The sequence below is a fragment of the Rhinolophus hipposideros genome (genome assembly GCF_964194185.1).
Source record: "Rhinolophus hipposideros genome assembly, chromosome: 6".
Classification (NCBI taxonomy): domain Eukaryota; kingdom Metazoa; phylum Chordata; class Mammalia; order Chiroptera; family Rhinolophidae; genus Rhinolophus; species Rhinolophus hipposideros.
This window is the reverse complement of record NC_138052.1, coordinates 20,305,846-20,317,119: the sequence shown is the minus strand read 5'-3', so window position 1 is coordinate 20,317,119 and position 11,274 is coordinate 20,305,846. Positions and strand designations below refer to the sequence as shown.

Genomic DNA, 11,274 nt, shown 5'->3' with positions numbered 1-11,274 from the left:
ATTGTACCAACACTATGTCTCCTCTTAAAGCCACAAGCTCATTTTTAGTACATCATCTGTCTTCTAGGTTATTTCAGTTTGCAACTATATGACGTGGGTCATTTTTCCACTGCAAAAAGGTTTTCTTGCTATCCATACCCAGCACAGAAGCTAATGCCACATGTTTCAGGTCTTTTGTTATGGTAGCACATACTTTTGGGGTCAATAATAAACTTACTTCTAAAGCAGTATGTTTAGGCTATATTGTGTTACTGCTTGGCTATGTTAAGCTAAATCTTAATGGCTTACAATGACAGGATTTTTTTCTCACTCACATTACAGGTTTATCAAAGGTCACCCAAAATTCTGTTCCATGACATCTTTACTTCAGACCAAGGCTGAGGAAGCAATATTTATGGGAGATGTGTACAGTCTCATCATAGAGAGAAAACAGCACAGTAGAACCACAAAACGGCACCCAAATCTTCTCTCTGTCCCAGTCATTTCTAAGAGTATGTCATTGGTGAAACAAGTCCTGAGTTTATCAACACAGAGACACATCATCTTCCTGCAGGAAGGTATGCATCAAGTTTTATGGCTAGGCCTGAAGTCAGTAGGGCAGACGTGTATAATTCAACCACAGGGTCACTTAGCTATGTCTGATATTGCATGAGGTTGAAGGTGTAATGTAACCCTCCCCAACGTAGGGGCAGATAATACTTTGACTCATAATACAAACTATTTTATTTCATCACTTCTCACAAGCAACTTGGTATCAGTTTTATGCCTGTGTTCTAGCTATAGTGTGTTTTAATTGATCTACTGGGTTTTAAACTTCATGATGCCAGATACTACCTTTCATCCAATTAAAAAAAAATTCATGCTTAGGATCAAATTGAAAAAAAATTATCACTCATTCAGGAATTTATAAATAACTTTTGCTTGGTGATCAATTTAAAATGTTAATATTAAAATTTTTATCTGCTGAGTATGGCAGGACATCTAGTTTTTCACAAATTTCTTACTATTTGGAAAAACAATTTTAATTCAAAATATACACTTGTCTGAAATGTGGACTTATAAATGGAATATTTGTTATCATTTTCTTTATCCTCCTGTACAAATTCCAACTGTACAAATTCTTAGCTATTTTACTATTATTTGTGTGTTTGCTTAAAGGAAAGCCCTTTAGTGTTTAATCAGACAGTAGACAATTCTCAGTAAAAACACTGTTTTATGCTAGACTCTGCAAGCTGAACTGTATTCATTTTTTATCTACTGAAACATTTGTTTGGTACTGATTTATCATGTTTGCAAAAGGTGACACATTAATTTGCAATGAACTTTTAATTATTATAGTTTTTGTAAAATTACTCCTTTTCCCAAGCAGAGAATTTTAAAATAGCCAGGGCAAGCCATAGCAATAGCCAAAGCCAAAGTTCCACGGCCAAAGTTGTGTGACAGAATAGGAAGAACTGTACCTTTGAGTAATGTGGGTTTAATAATTTGGTTGGCTTCCCCTGCACTGCTTAAGGAGGTGGTACTCATCTCCTACTCGGTATGATGGCTGCCCTCAGACCACTCCTGAAGCACAAGATCGTCAAAAGAAGGACAAAGAAGTTTATCCAGCACCAGTCAGGCCGATATATAAAAATTAAGTGTAAATGGCGGAAACCCAGAGGCATTCACAATAGTCTGTGCAGAAAATTCCAGGGCCAGATTGTGATGCCCAACATCGGTTATGAGAGTAACAAGAAAACAAAGCACATGCTGTCCAGTGGCTTTTGGAAGTTCTGGTCCACAACGTCAAGGAGCTTGAAGTGTTGCTGATATGCAACAAATCTTAATGTGCTGAGATTGCTCACAACGTCTCCTCAAAGAACCACAAAGCCATTGTGGAAGGAGCGCTCAGCTGGCCATCAGAGTCACTAATCCTAGTGCCAGGTTGAGCCGTGAAGGAAACGAATAGATAGCTTGTGTGCACATTGTGTTTTAATAAAAGCATAAAATTCTAAATAAAATAAAATAAAATAAAATAAAAGGTCTGAATTTTTCCTTTGTTCTACTAGAATAATCTTTTTATTCCTTTGCCGTGGCCTCTTTTTAAATAAAATGTACTTCCTGTCTCCTTGATTTTGGATTTGGCTATCTGACTTCCTTTAACCAATGGGAAGTTAATAAATATGGTGCAAGCAGAGTTGAAATATTCACGCAAGGCAGGCTTGCTCCTTTGCTTCTGCATCGCCCGGAGAAGGACATGCTCTGCAAAGTGCTGCTCCTCCAGTGTGGGGGGCCCCAGAATGACACACACAAGACAGAGCCCCTGCAGGCACATGAGCCCAAAATATATGCTATGAAAGGTATATTTGTAAGAATAGGAAGATGAAACATTTTATGTAAGTTTCTAGATTGATTTATAATGTTTAAATATTTAGACATATGGTACGTGGGTCTCCATTTTATTTTTTTTAACTTGCCCTACATTTTGCAAAGGTAAAAGGCTGGTCTGTAGTCAGATAATACTCTATCGTTCCAGGAATATCACTTTTTTTTTTTTTTTTGCAGTTGACATTCAATTTTTTTATATTAGTTTCAGGTGTACAGCATAGTGATTAGACATTTATATATACATAGTTATGAAAATATTTTTGGCTATATTTCCTATGCTGTAGTTTACATCCTCATGACTATTTTGTAACTATCATTTTGTAATTCTTAATCCCTTCACTCGTTTCACCCACTCTTCTACCCCCCTCCCATCTGGCAACGATCAGTTCTCTGTATCTGTGAGTCTGTTTCTGTTTTCTTTGTTTATTTATTTTGATCTTTAGATTCCACATATAAATGATATCATATGGTATTTGTCTTTCTCTGTCTGATTTATTTTACTTAGCATGATACTCTCTACATTCATCAATGTTGTCACAAATGGTAAGATTTTTTTAAAAAAATAACATTCCATTGTATATTCCACATCTTCTTTATCCAATCATCTATTGATGGACATTTAGTTTGCTTCCGTGTCATAGCTATTATAAATATTGTTACAATGAACATAGGGGGTGCATATTTCTTTTCAAATTAGTGTTTTGGATTTCTTTGTATAAATACCCAGAAGTGGTATCGCTGGGTCATAGGTAGTTCTATTTTTAATTTTTTCAGTAAACTCCATACTGTTTTCCATAATGGCTGTACCAATTTACATTCCCACCAACAGTGCATGAGGGTTCCCTTTGCTCCATTGCTTCCTCAGTACTTGTTGTTTGTTGATTTATTCATTATAGCTGTTCTGACAGGTGTGAGGTGATATCTCATTGTGGTTTGAATTTGCATTTCTCTGAAGACTAATGACATTGAGCATCTTTTCCTATGTCTATTGGCCATGTGTATGTTCTCTTTGGAGAAATGTCTATTCAGGTCCTCTACCCATTTTTAAATTAAATTATTTGCTTTTTTGGTGTTAAGTTGTATGAGTCCTTTATAGACTTTAGCTATTAAACCCTTATCAGATGTATCATTGGTGAATATCTTCTCCCACTTGTTAGGGTGTCTTTTCATTTGTTGATGGTTTCCTTTGCAGTGCAAAACATTTTAGTTTGATGCAGTCCCATTTGTTTATTTTTGTTCTATTTCCCTTGTCATTGAGATATATCAGGAAAACAAATTACTAACAGCAATATTAGCGTTTACTGCCTATGTTTTCTTCTAGGATTTTTATGGTTTTGGGTTTTACATTTAAGTCTTTAATCCATTTTGAGTTTCTTCTTGTATATATTATAAGAAGGTAACCTAGTTCCTTTTTTTTTTGCATGTATCTGTCCAGTTTTCTAAACACCAATTATTGAATAGACTGTCTTTATCCCATTGCATATGTTTGCCTCCTTTGTCATAGATTAATTGACCATGTTGACATGGGTTTATTTCGGGCCCTCTATTCTGTTCCATTTATCTATGTGCCTGTTTTATGCCAATACCATGCTATTTTGATTACTATAAACTTGTTGTATAGTTTGATATCAGGTAGTGTGATACTTCCAACTTTGTTCTTCTCAAGATTGCTGTGGCTCTTTGGGGTTTTCTGTGGTGCCACACAAATTTTAGGATTATTTGTTCTAGTTCTGTGAAAAATGCCATTGGTATTTTGATAGAGATTACATGCAATCTGTAGATTGGTTTCGGTAGTATGGACATTTTAATTATGTTATTTCTTTCTATCTATGAGCACGATATAATGCTTCCATTTACTTGCATTCTTCACTTTCTTTCTTCAATGTTTTATAGTTTACTTAGTACAGGTCTTTTACTTCCTTGGTTAAATTTATTCCTAGGTATTTTGTGCTTTTTGATGCTATTCTAAATTGGATTATTTTCTTAATTTCTCTTTCTGATAGTTCATTATTGGTGTATAAAAATGCAACCAATTTCTGAATGGTAGTTTTGTATCCTGCTACATTACTAAATTCATTTATTAGTTCTAGTTTTTTTTGTTTTGTTTTGTTTTCTAGTTTCATGCCATTGCGGTCAGAGAAAATGGTTGATATGATTTCAATCTTCTTAAATTTATTGAAACTTGTTTTATGGCCTAATGTATGGTCTATCCTGGAAAATGCTCCAATATGTATTTAAAAAGAATGTATATGCTGCTCCTTTGGGGTGAAATGCTGTAAAAATATCAATTAACTCCATCTGGTCTAATGGGTTATTTAAGACCACTTGTGTTGTCGTTTTTTTCTTTTTTTTTTTTTTTGGTCCAGAAGAGCTATCTGTTGATGTCAACAGGGTGTTAAAATCCCCTGTAACACCATCTCTGTTTGTAATCTTTGTATGCATTCTTTGTGTGTGTGTGTGTCTCTGTGTGTGTGTCTCTGTGTGTGTGTGTCTCTGTGTGTGCGTGTGTGTGCGTGTGTGTGTGTGTGTGTGTGTAGAATATGCAGGGCCCTCTAAGGGGTGGGACATAGGGAGAGGCTTGGTGAAATAATAAGGTTGTTCTCAACATTAGTATTCATTTTGAAGGATTTGTGTGGTGGGCCTTTTAGCTATGGCTTTGTGGGTTTTTATCATGTCAGAAGTAATCGACCAGTAATCACATCTTTGAATTTCAAAAAAGTATGGCAAGGACATAGACTAAATGTTTGTGTGTCCTCCCCTCCACTGCACCCCCTCCACACACACCCAAATTCAAATTCTGAAACAAAATCCCCAATATGATGGTTTTAGGAAGTAGGGCCTTTGGGAGTTGATTAGGCCATAAGAGTGGAGCCTTCATGAATGAGATTACTACCTTTATAAAAGAGACCCTAGAGAGCTCCCTTGCCCTTCTGCCATGTGAAAACACAGAGAGAAGATGATTGTTTATAAACCAGGCAGCAGGTTCTCACCAGATACTGAATCTGCTGGCACCTTGATCTTGGACTTTCCAGCCTCTAGAACTATGAGAAATAAATGTCTTGTTTATAAGCCACCCAGTATTTTGATATAGCAGCCCTAATGGACTAAGATAGCAGGTCTAAGAAGTCTCCTTCCCTTTCTTCATCTAGCAGTCATTCCTCGTCTGTCTGAGGTGGCCACATTGCTCTATGCCCTGTCTGAGGTGGCCACATTGCTCTATGCCCTGCTGTGACGTTTTTTATCCTTTAAAGCTGTGGCCAATGTTTAAGTTTAAATCTAATTACTGAGTAAATATACTAAAACCCAAAAGACTTAACAAAATACTTTGTTTTAGGCCTTGAAGTCCTAGTGATTGTTTTGAGTTCATTCTAGAAAAAAATAAACAAACGATAAAACAAAACAAAACAAAAATCAAAAAAGATTTCCTCAGAATACAGACAATGCAGATTTTGTCTCTTGGCCTAGAGAGATTCTTAATACTTAATTCTGGTTCTTCCTCTGATTGTTTTGATGGAGGATAACTCACTTAAGTGTATTTTAAGTATTACCTACTTTTCCAAATAAGTTTATAATGTTAAGGACATTCCCAGAATACCATAGATCCATCCAAGGGGGAAAAAAGTGGATAGGGAAACACTTTCACATTGCAAGATGATAACGTATACCTCTGCTTAATCAAATTCACAGTTAATCATAAACACCAAGGTCATTTGAACAAATGAATTGTTTTTGCATGTTGAAACTCCGATTTAAATTCTCAAGCCTTCGTAATATTAAAATCAATAAACATTTATTATAGTTCCTATTTGTAGCCTGAATAAATCACTCTGTAATTTTACCTCTTAATATAAAAATATTGATTTTTAATAGTTTTTGTGCTATTAAAAGGATATGTAATTTATACACACACAACCTTTTGGCATAATGCCTAAGGCAATGAGATTGCTGCTACAAATAAAGTTGTGGAAATCTTTTATTTAAAAAAAATCTTTTATAAAAGTCATACAGAATTGTTTATCCAAATGATAAGTTTACAACTTCATGAATTTTTATAAAGTGATCACGCCTGTATAGTCAGTCAACAGATTAAGAAATAATAGAATATAACAGCATCTTAGCAACTTCCCTCTTTGCTCTCCCATTCACTATGCCCTGAAAAAGATAACCACAATCTGATTTCCAACACTACTGATTAATTTGGGCTGGTATTGAATTTTCCATAAGTTGAATCCCACAATAGGAAGACATTTGTGTCTGCTTTGTAAAAACAAAAAAAACCCCTCAACATTGTGTTTATGCAATTCATCCATATTTTTGTATTTAGCAATAACAAATTGTTATACAACATGCTTTGGTATGAATGTGCCACATGACTTTATACATTTTCTGTTGATGGACATTTGTTTCCAGGTTTTAGCTATTATGAGGAATGGGGTTATTAACATTCTGGTACCTGTCTTTAGATGAGCACATGCATGCATTCACAGTAGGTCAAAGATTATCCAGCTTTAGCTGATGCCACCAAATTGCTTTCTAACGTGGTCATATCAGTTTATGCTCTTAGTAGCATTCTTGTTCACTTCTTCAACCACTTTGTAATCGTTTGATTTTCCTTTGTAATTTTAATCATTCTGGTGGGTATGTTGTGGTATCTCATTGTGGTTTTAATATCCATTACTTCTCTGATGACTGATGATGTGGTGTACATTTTCATAATATTATCAGCCATCTAGATATCCTTTTTTGTGAAGTACCTGGTCTTTTATAGTCTTTTGCCTATTTTCTATTAAGATGTTGATCCCTTTTTTTAAAATTAATTTGTAGAAGATTTTTTTTTTCTTATGTCTGGGTTTGAGTCTTTTATGTATCTCATGAATATTTTCTCCCACTCTATACTTTATCATTTCCTTTTCTTAATGTTTTTAATGAACAGAAGTTATTAATTTTAATATAGTGTAATGTATTCATTTTTCCTTTATTAGTGCTTTTCTGTGTCCCATTAAAGACATCTTTGCCTGACCTAAAGCGACGAAAGTGTTCTCCAATATTTTCTTTTAGAACTAGATGTGAGATAGCTTTACTTCTTAAAAATAATTTTCTTACTAGGAGTAGTAAAAGAACACAACAAATATTATTAATATCTTCATTTCTATCCTTCCTAAGCAGTTGCAATTAACTTATGTATTTACATTATTATATAAATATTTCTTGGAATGTTGCCTTCATTAGAACAGGGAATCCAATCTCGAGTAGCTTTATATCTAAGAGGGAACTAAGAGGGAAGACAATAAGTGCAAGTAAATAACAGTGCAAAGATAGAAAAGAATAAAAGATGTAGCTAAAGAAACATGGGTATCTATATATTTTATTTAAAATTATATTTTATTTAAAATTATATTTTATTTTAAAATTATATTTTATTTAAAAATATATATGTATATTTTAGTGGGTGGCAGGGAAGATTGCCTGGAAGAGGTGCACTTAGATCAAGGCTGGCAGTATGGATGAAATTTGTACATGATGAGATAGAGTAAAGGCATTTCAGAGAGAAAGCACAGAATAAACAAACGACCAGAACTGAAAACATGTGGTATAAATGTAAGGATAGGGGTAATGTAACCAGATAGTTTATATGAACTGTGACTAAAACCTTACGGACCTTGAGTACTAAAAAGCAAATACAACAGAAAATAAATCTAAATGTGTGTTATTTCCAACAAAGTAGTTGTATCAATTAGTACTTTAAAAAATAATTTTTATTAAAAATGTAGTTAGCATAAAATATTATATTAGTTTCAGGTGTACACAATAGGTATTCAACATTTATATACCTAAAGAAGTGGTCACCATAAGTCTAGCAACCATCTGACACCGTACTATGCTATCACAATTTTATTGACTATATTCTCCATGCTGTACATTATATTCCTATGACTTATTTGTTTTATACCTGGAAATTTGGACCCCTTAGTCCCCTTCACCTTTTGTTCCCTTTTTTAATTTTTCAGTTACAATTGACATTCAATATTATTTTATATTAATTTCAGGTGTACAGCATATGGTTAACATTTATATAATTTAAAAAGTGAATCCCCTGACTAGTCTAGTAACTACCTGACACTATATCTAGTTATTACCATATTATTGACTATATTCCCTATGCTATACTTTACATCCTCATGATTATTTTATAACTACCAATTTGTATTTCTTAATGCCTTTACCTTTTTACCCTGTCCTCCAGTCCCCCTCCCCTCTACCACCATAATAAATCTGACAACATACATAGTTGTTATAATATTTTTGACTATATTCTATGCTATACCCTGCCTGCCCAAGACTACTTTGTAACAATCAATCTGTACTTCTTAATCCCTTCCCCCTTTTCACGCTACCCCCAAATGCCTGTCCCATCTGGCAACTATCAAAATGTTCTCTGTATCTATGAGTTTGTTTCTGTTCTGTTTGTTTATTTATTTCCTTCTTTAGATTCCAAATATAAACAAAATCACATTGCATCTGTCTTTTGTTGTCTGACATTCTTTATTCAGCACGATACCCTCCAGGTCCATCCATGCCACTGCAGATGGCAAGAAACCATTCCTTGCCCTGACTGAGCAATATTCCTTTGTATATATGTATATACCACTTCCTCTTTATCGATTCTTCTATCAGCAGACACCCAGACTGCCTCCACATCTTGGCCACAATGCTGCAATGAACATATAGATGCACAAACGATCGAAGTAGCATTTGGGTTTCTAGGATAAATACCCAGAAGTGGGATTACTGGGTCCTTCTTTGTCTCTTGTTATAGCCTTTGTTTTCAAGTCATTTTGTCTGGTAACCCCAGCTTTTTAATTATTTTTCATTTCCAATTTCAAGTAATGATGTTTTCCATCCCTTTACTTTCAGTCTGTGTGTGTGTCTTTTAATCTGAAGTGAGTCTCTTGTTGGCACCATATGTAAGGGTCTTTTGTTTTCTTATCCATTTAGCCAGCCCATCTTTTGATTGAAGTATTAATCCACTTACATTGAAAGCAATTGTTGATAGATTTGTAATTATTGCCATTTTATTATTCATATTTTTGATCTTTTTTCCCCCCTTCTTGAAGAAGTCCCTCTAAAGTTCCTTGTAATACTGGTTTAGTGGGGGAGGAACTCCTTTAGCTTTTTCTTTTCTGGGAAGCTCTTTGTCTGTCCTTCAATTTTAAATGCTAGCCTTGCTGGGTAGAGAACTCTTGGTTGTAGGTCCTTCTTTTTAATCACATTGAATATCTGTCAATCCCTTCTAGCCTGCAATGTTTCTGTTGAGAAATCAGCTGACATTCTTATGAGAACTCTCTTGTAGGTAACTCACGGTGTTTCTCTTGCTGCTTTCAGGATTCTCTCTTTGTCTTTAAACTTTGCCATTTTAATTATAATGTGTCTAGGTGTGGGCCTGCTGGGGTTCATCTTTTTTAGGATTGTCTGCACTTCCTGGGCTTGATATTCTATTTCCTTGTCCAGGTTAGGAAAGTTTTCAGTCATTATTTCTTCAAATAGATTCTCAAACCCTTGATTTTTCTCTTCTCCTTCTGGTACCCCTATGAGGCAAATGTTGTTATGCTTGATGTTGTCCCAGAGGTCTCTTAAACTCTCCTCATTTTCTTGGATTCTTTGTTTTTCTTTTTGCTCTTCTGATTGGGTGTTTTATGCTACCTTGTCTTCCAAATTGCTTATTCAGTCCTCTACTTCACCTAGTCTGCTGGTGATTCCTTCAAGTGCACTCTTCATTTCAGTTATTGTATTCTTCACTTCTGACTGGTTCTCTTTTATGGTTTCCATGTCCTTTCTTATGCTTGCTATCACTTTGTTGAAGTTCTCACTAAGTTCCTGGAGCATCCTTATAACCATTGTTTTGAACTCTCTCACAGGTTGCTTCCTCCATTTCTTTTAGTTCTTTTTCTGGAGTTTTCTCCTGTTGTTTCATTTGAGACACATTTCTTTGTTTTCTCATTTAGGCTGCCTCTATGTGTTTGTTTCTATGTATTAGGTAGGGCTGCTATGTCTCCCACTCTTCCCAGGTGGCCTTATGTAGTATGAGTCCTGTGGGGCCCAGTGTCAGTCTCCCTGGTCACCTGAGCCGGGTGCTCCAGGAGTGTGCCTTATATGGATTGTGAGTGCCCTCCTGTTATAGTTAAAACTTGATTGGCATGTCAGTGGGTGGGATGGACTCTCAGGCAGATTGGCTGTGGGGTTTGGCCAGTCCACAGCTTACAGGCTGCTGTTCAGGGGGCTTACCCCACTCAATAGGATTTGTCCCAGAGGGCTCTGGTGACTGTTGAGACCGCCCTTTGGTATGCCACTTGTGGGGCTAATTGGGTGGTGCCTTGCTGGGGTCTGAAGCCAAGTTCCAAGGGTGTTGGTTCTGGGGCTTCTTGAGAGGGGCTCTGTTGCAGGCCCTAGTCAGCCACGGCCTGTGACCATCCGGGGAGTACAAAGCAACCCATGGTTGGTTGCTGCCTGTGCTGTACCTAGAGGCAGGTTGGAGAGGCTAAGCTGCAAACCACCACAGCTGCCACCAATACTTGGTCTGCGTTAGTTCTGAAAAAAGCCAGGACACTCCAAAGCCTGCTGCCACCTGCAGGCTATGATAAGGTTTTGCTGCTGATAAAGTCTCCTATGCTATGCAAGTTAAGTGAGGCAGGGTCTCAAGAAGTCAACAGAGTTGAGCTGTGGAGCTCAACAAGCCGGTCAGATTCAGATTTGGCCTACGGGGGTGGGCTCAACACAGGAAAGATGGCGCCCATCTGCTGGCTGCATGAGAGAGGGGCCAAACATGGGAATAGTGGGGACTGTGCCTTCAGTTCTTGCGCTGAAGTTATACAGCTCAGTCTCTCCCCATATATCTCCAACACCCCCAAA

The 11,274-nt window shown here is 36.2% G+C and overlaps 1 pseudogene across 1 annotated transcript; it reads left to right on the top strand.

Annotated features, from left to right (window-relative positions):
• Nucleotides 1-1,539: 1,539 nt before the first annotated feature.
• LOC308499221 (large ribosomal subunit protein eL32-like) lies at nt 1,540-1,948 on the top strand (annotated as a pseudogene). Its single transcript has one exon. The product of its transcript is annotated as a large ribosomal subunit protein eL32-like (transcript).
• Nucleotides 1,949-11,274: the final 9,326 nt, after the last annotated feature.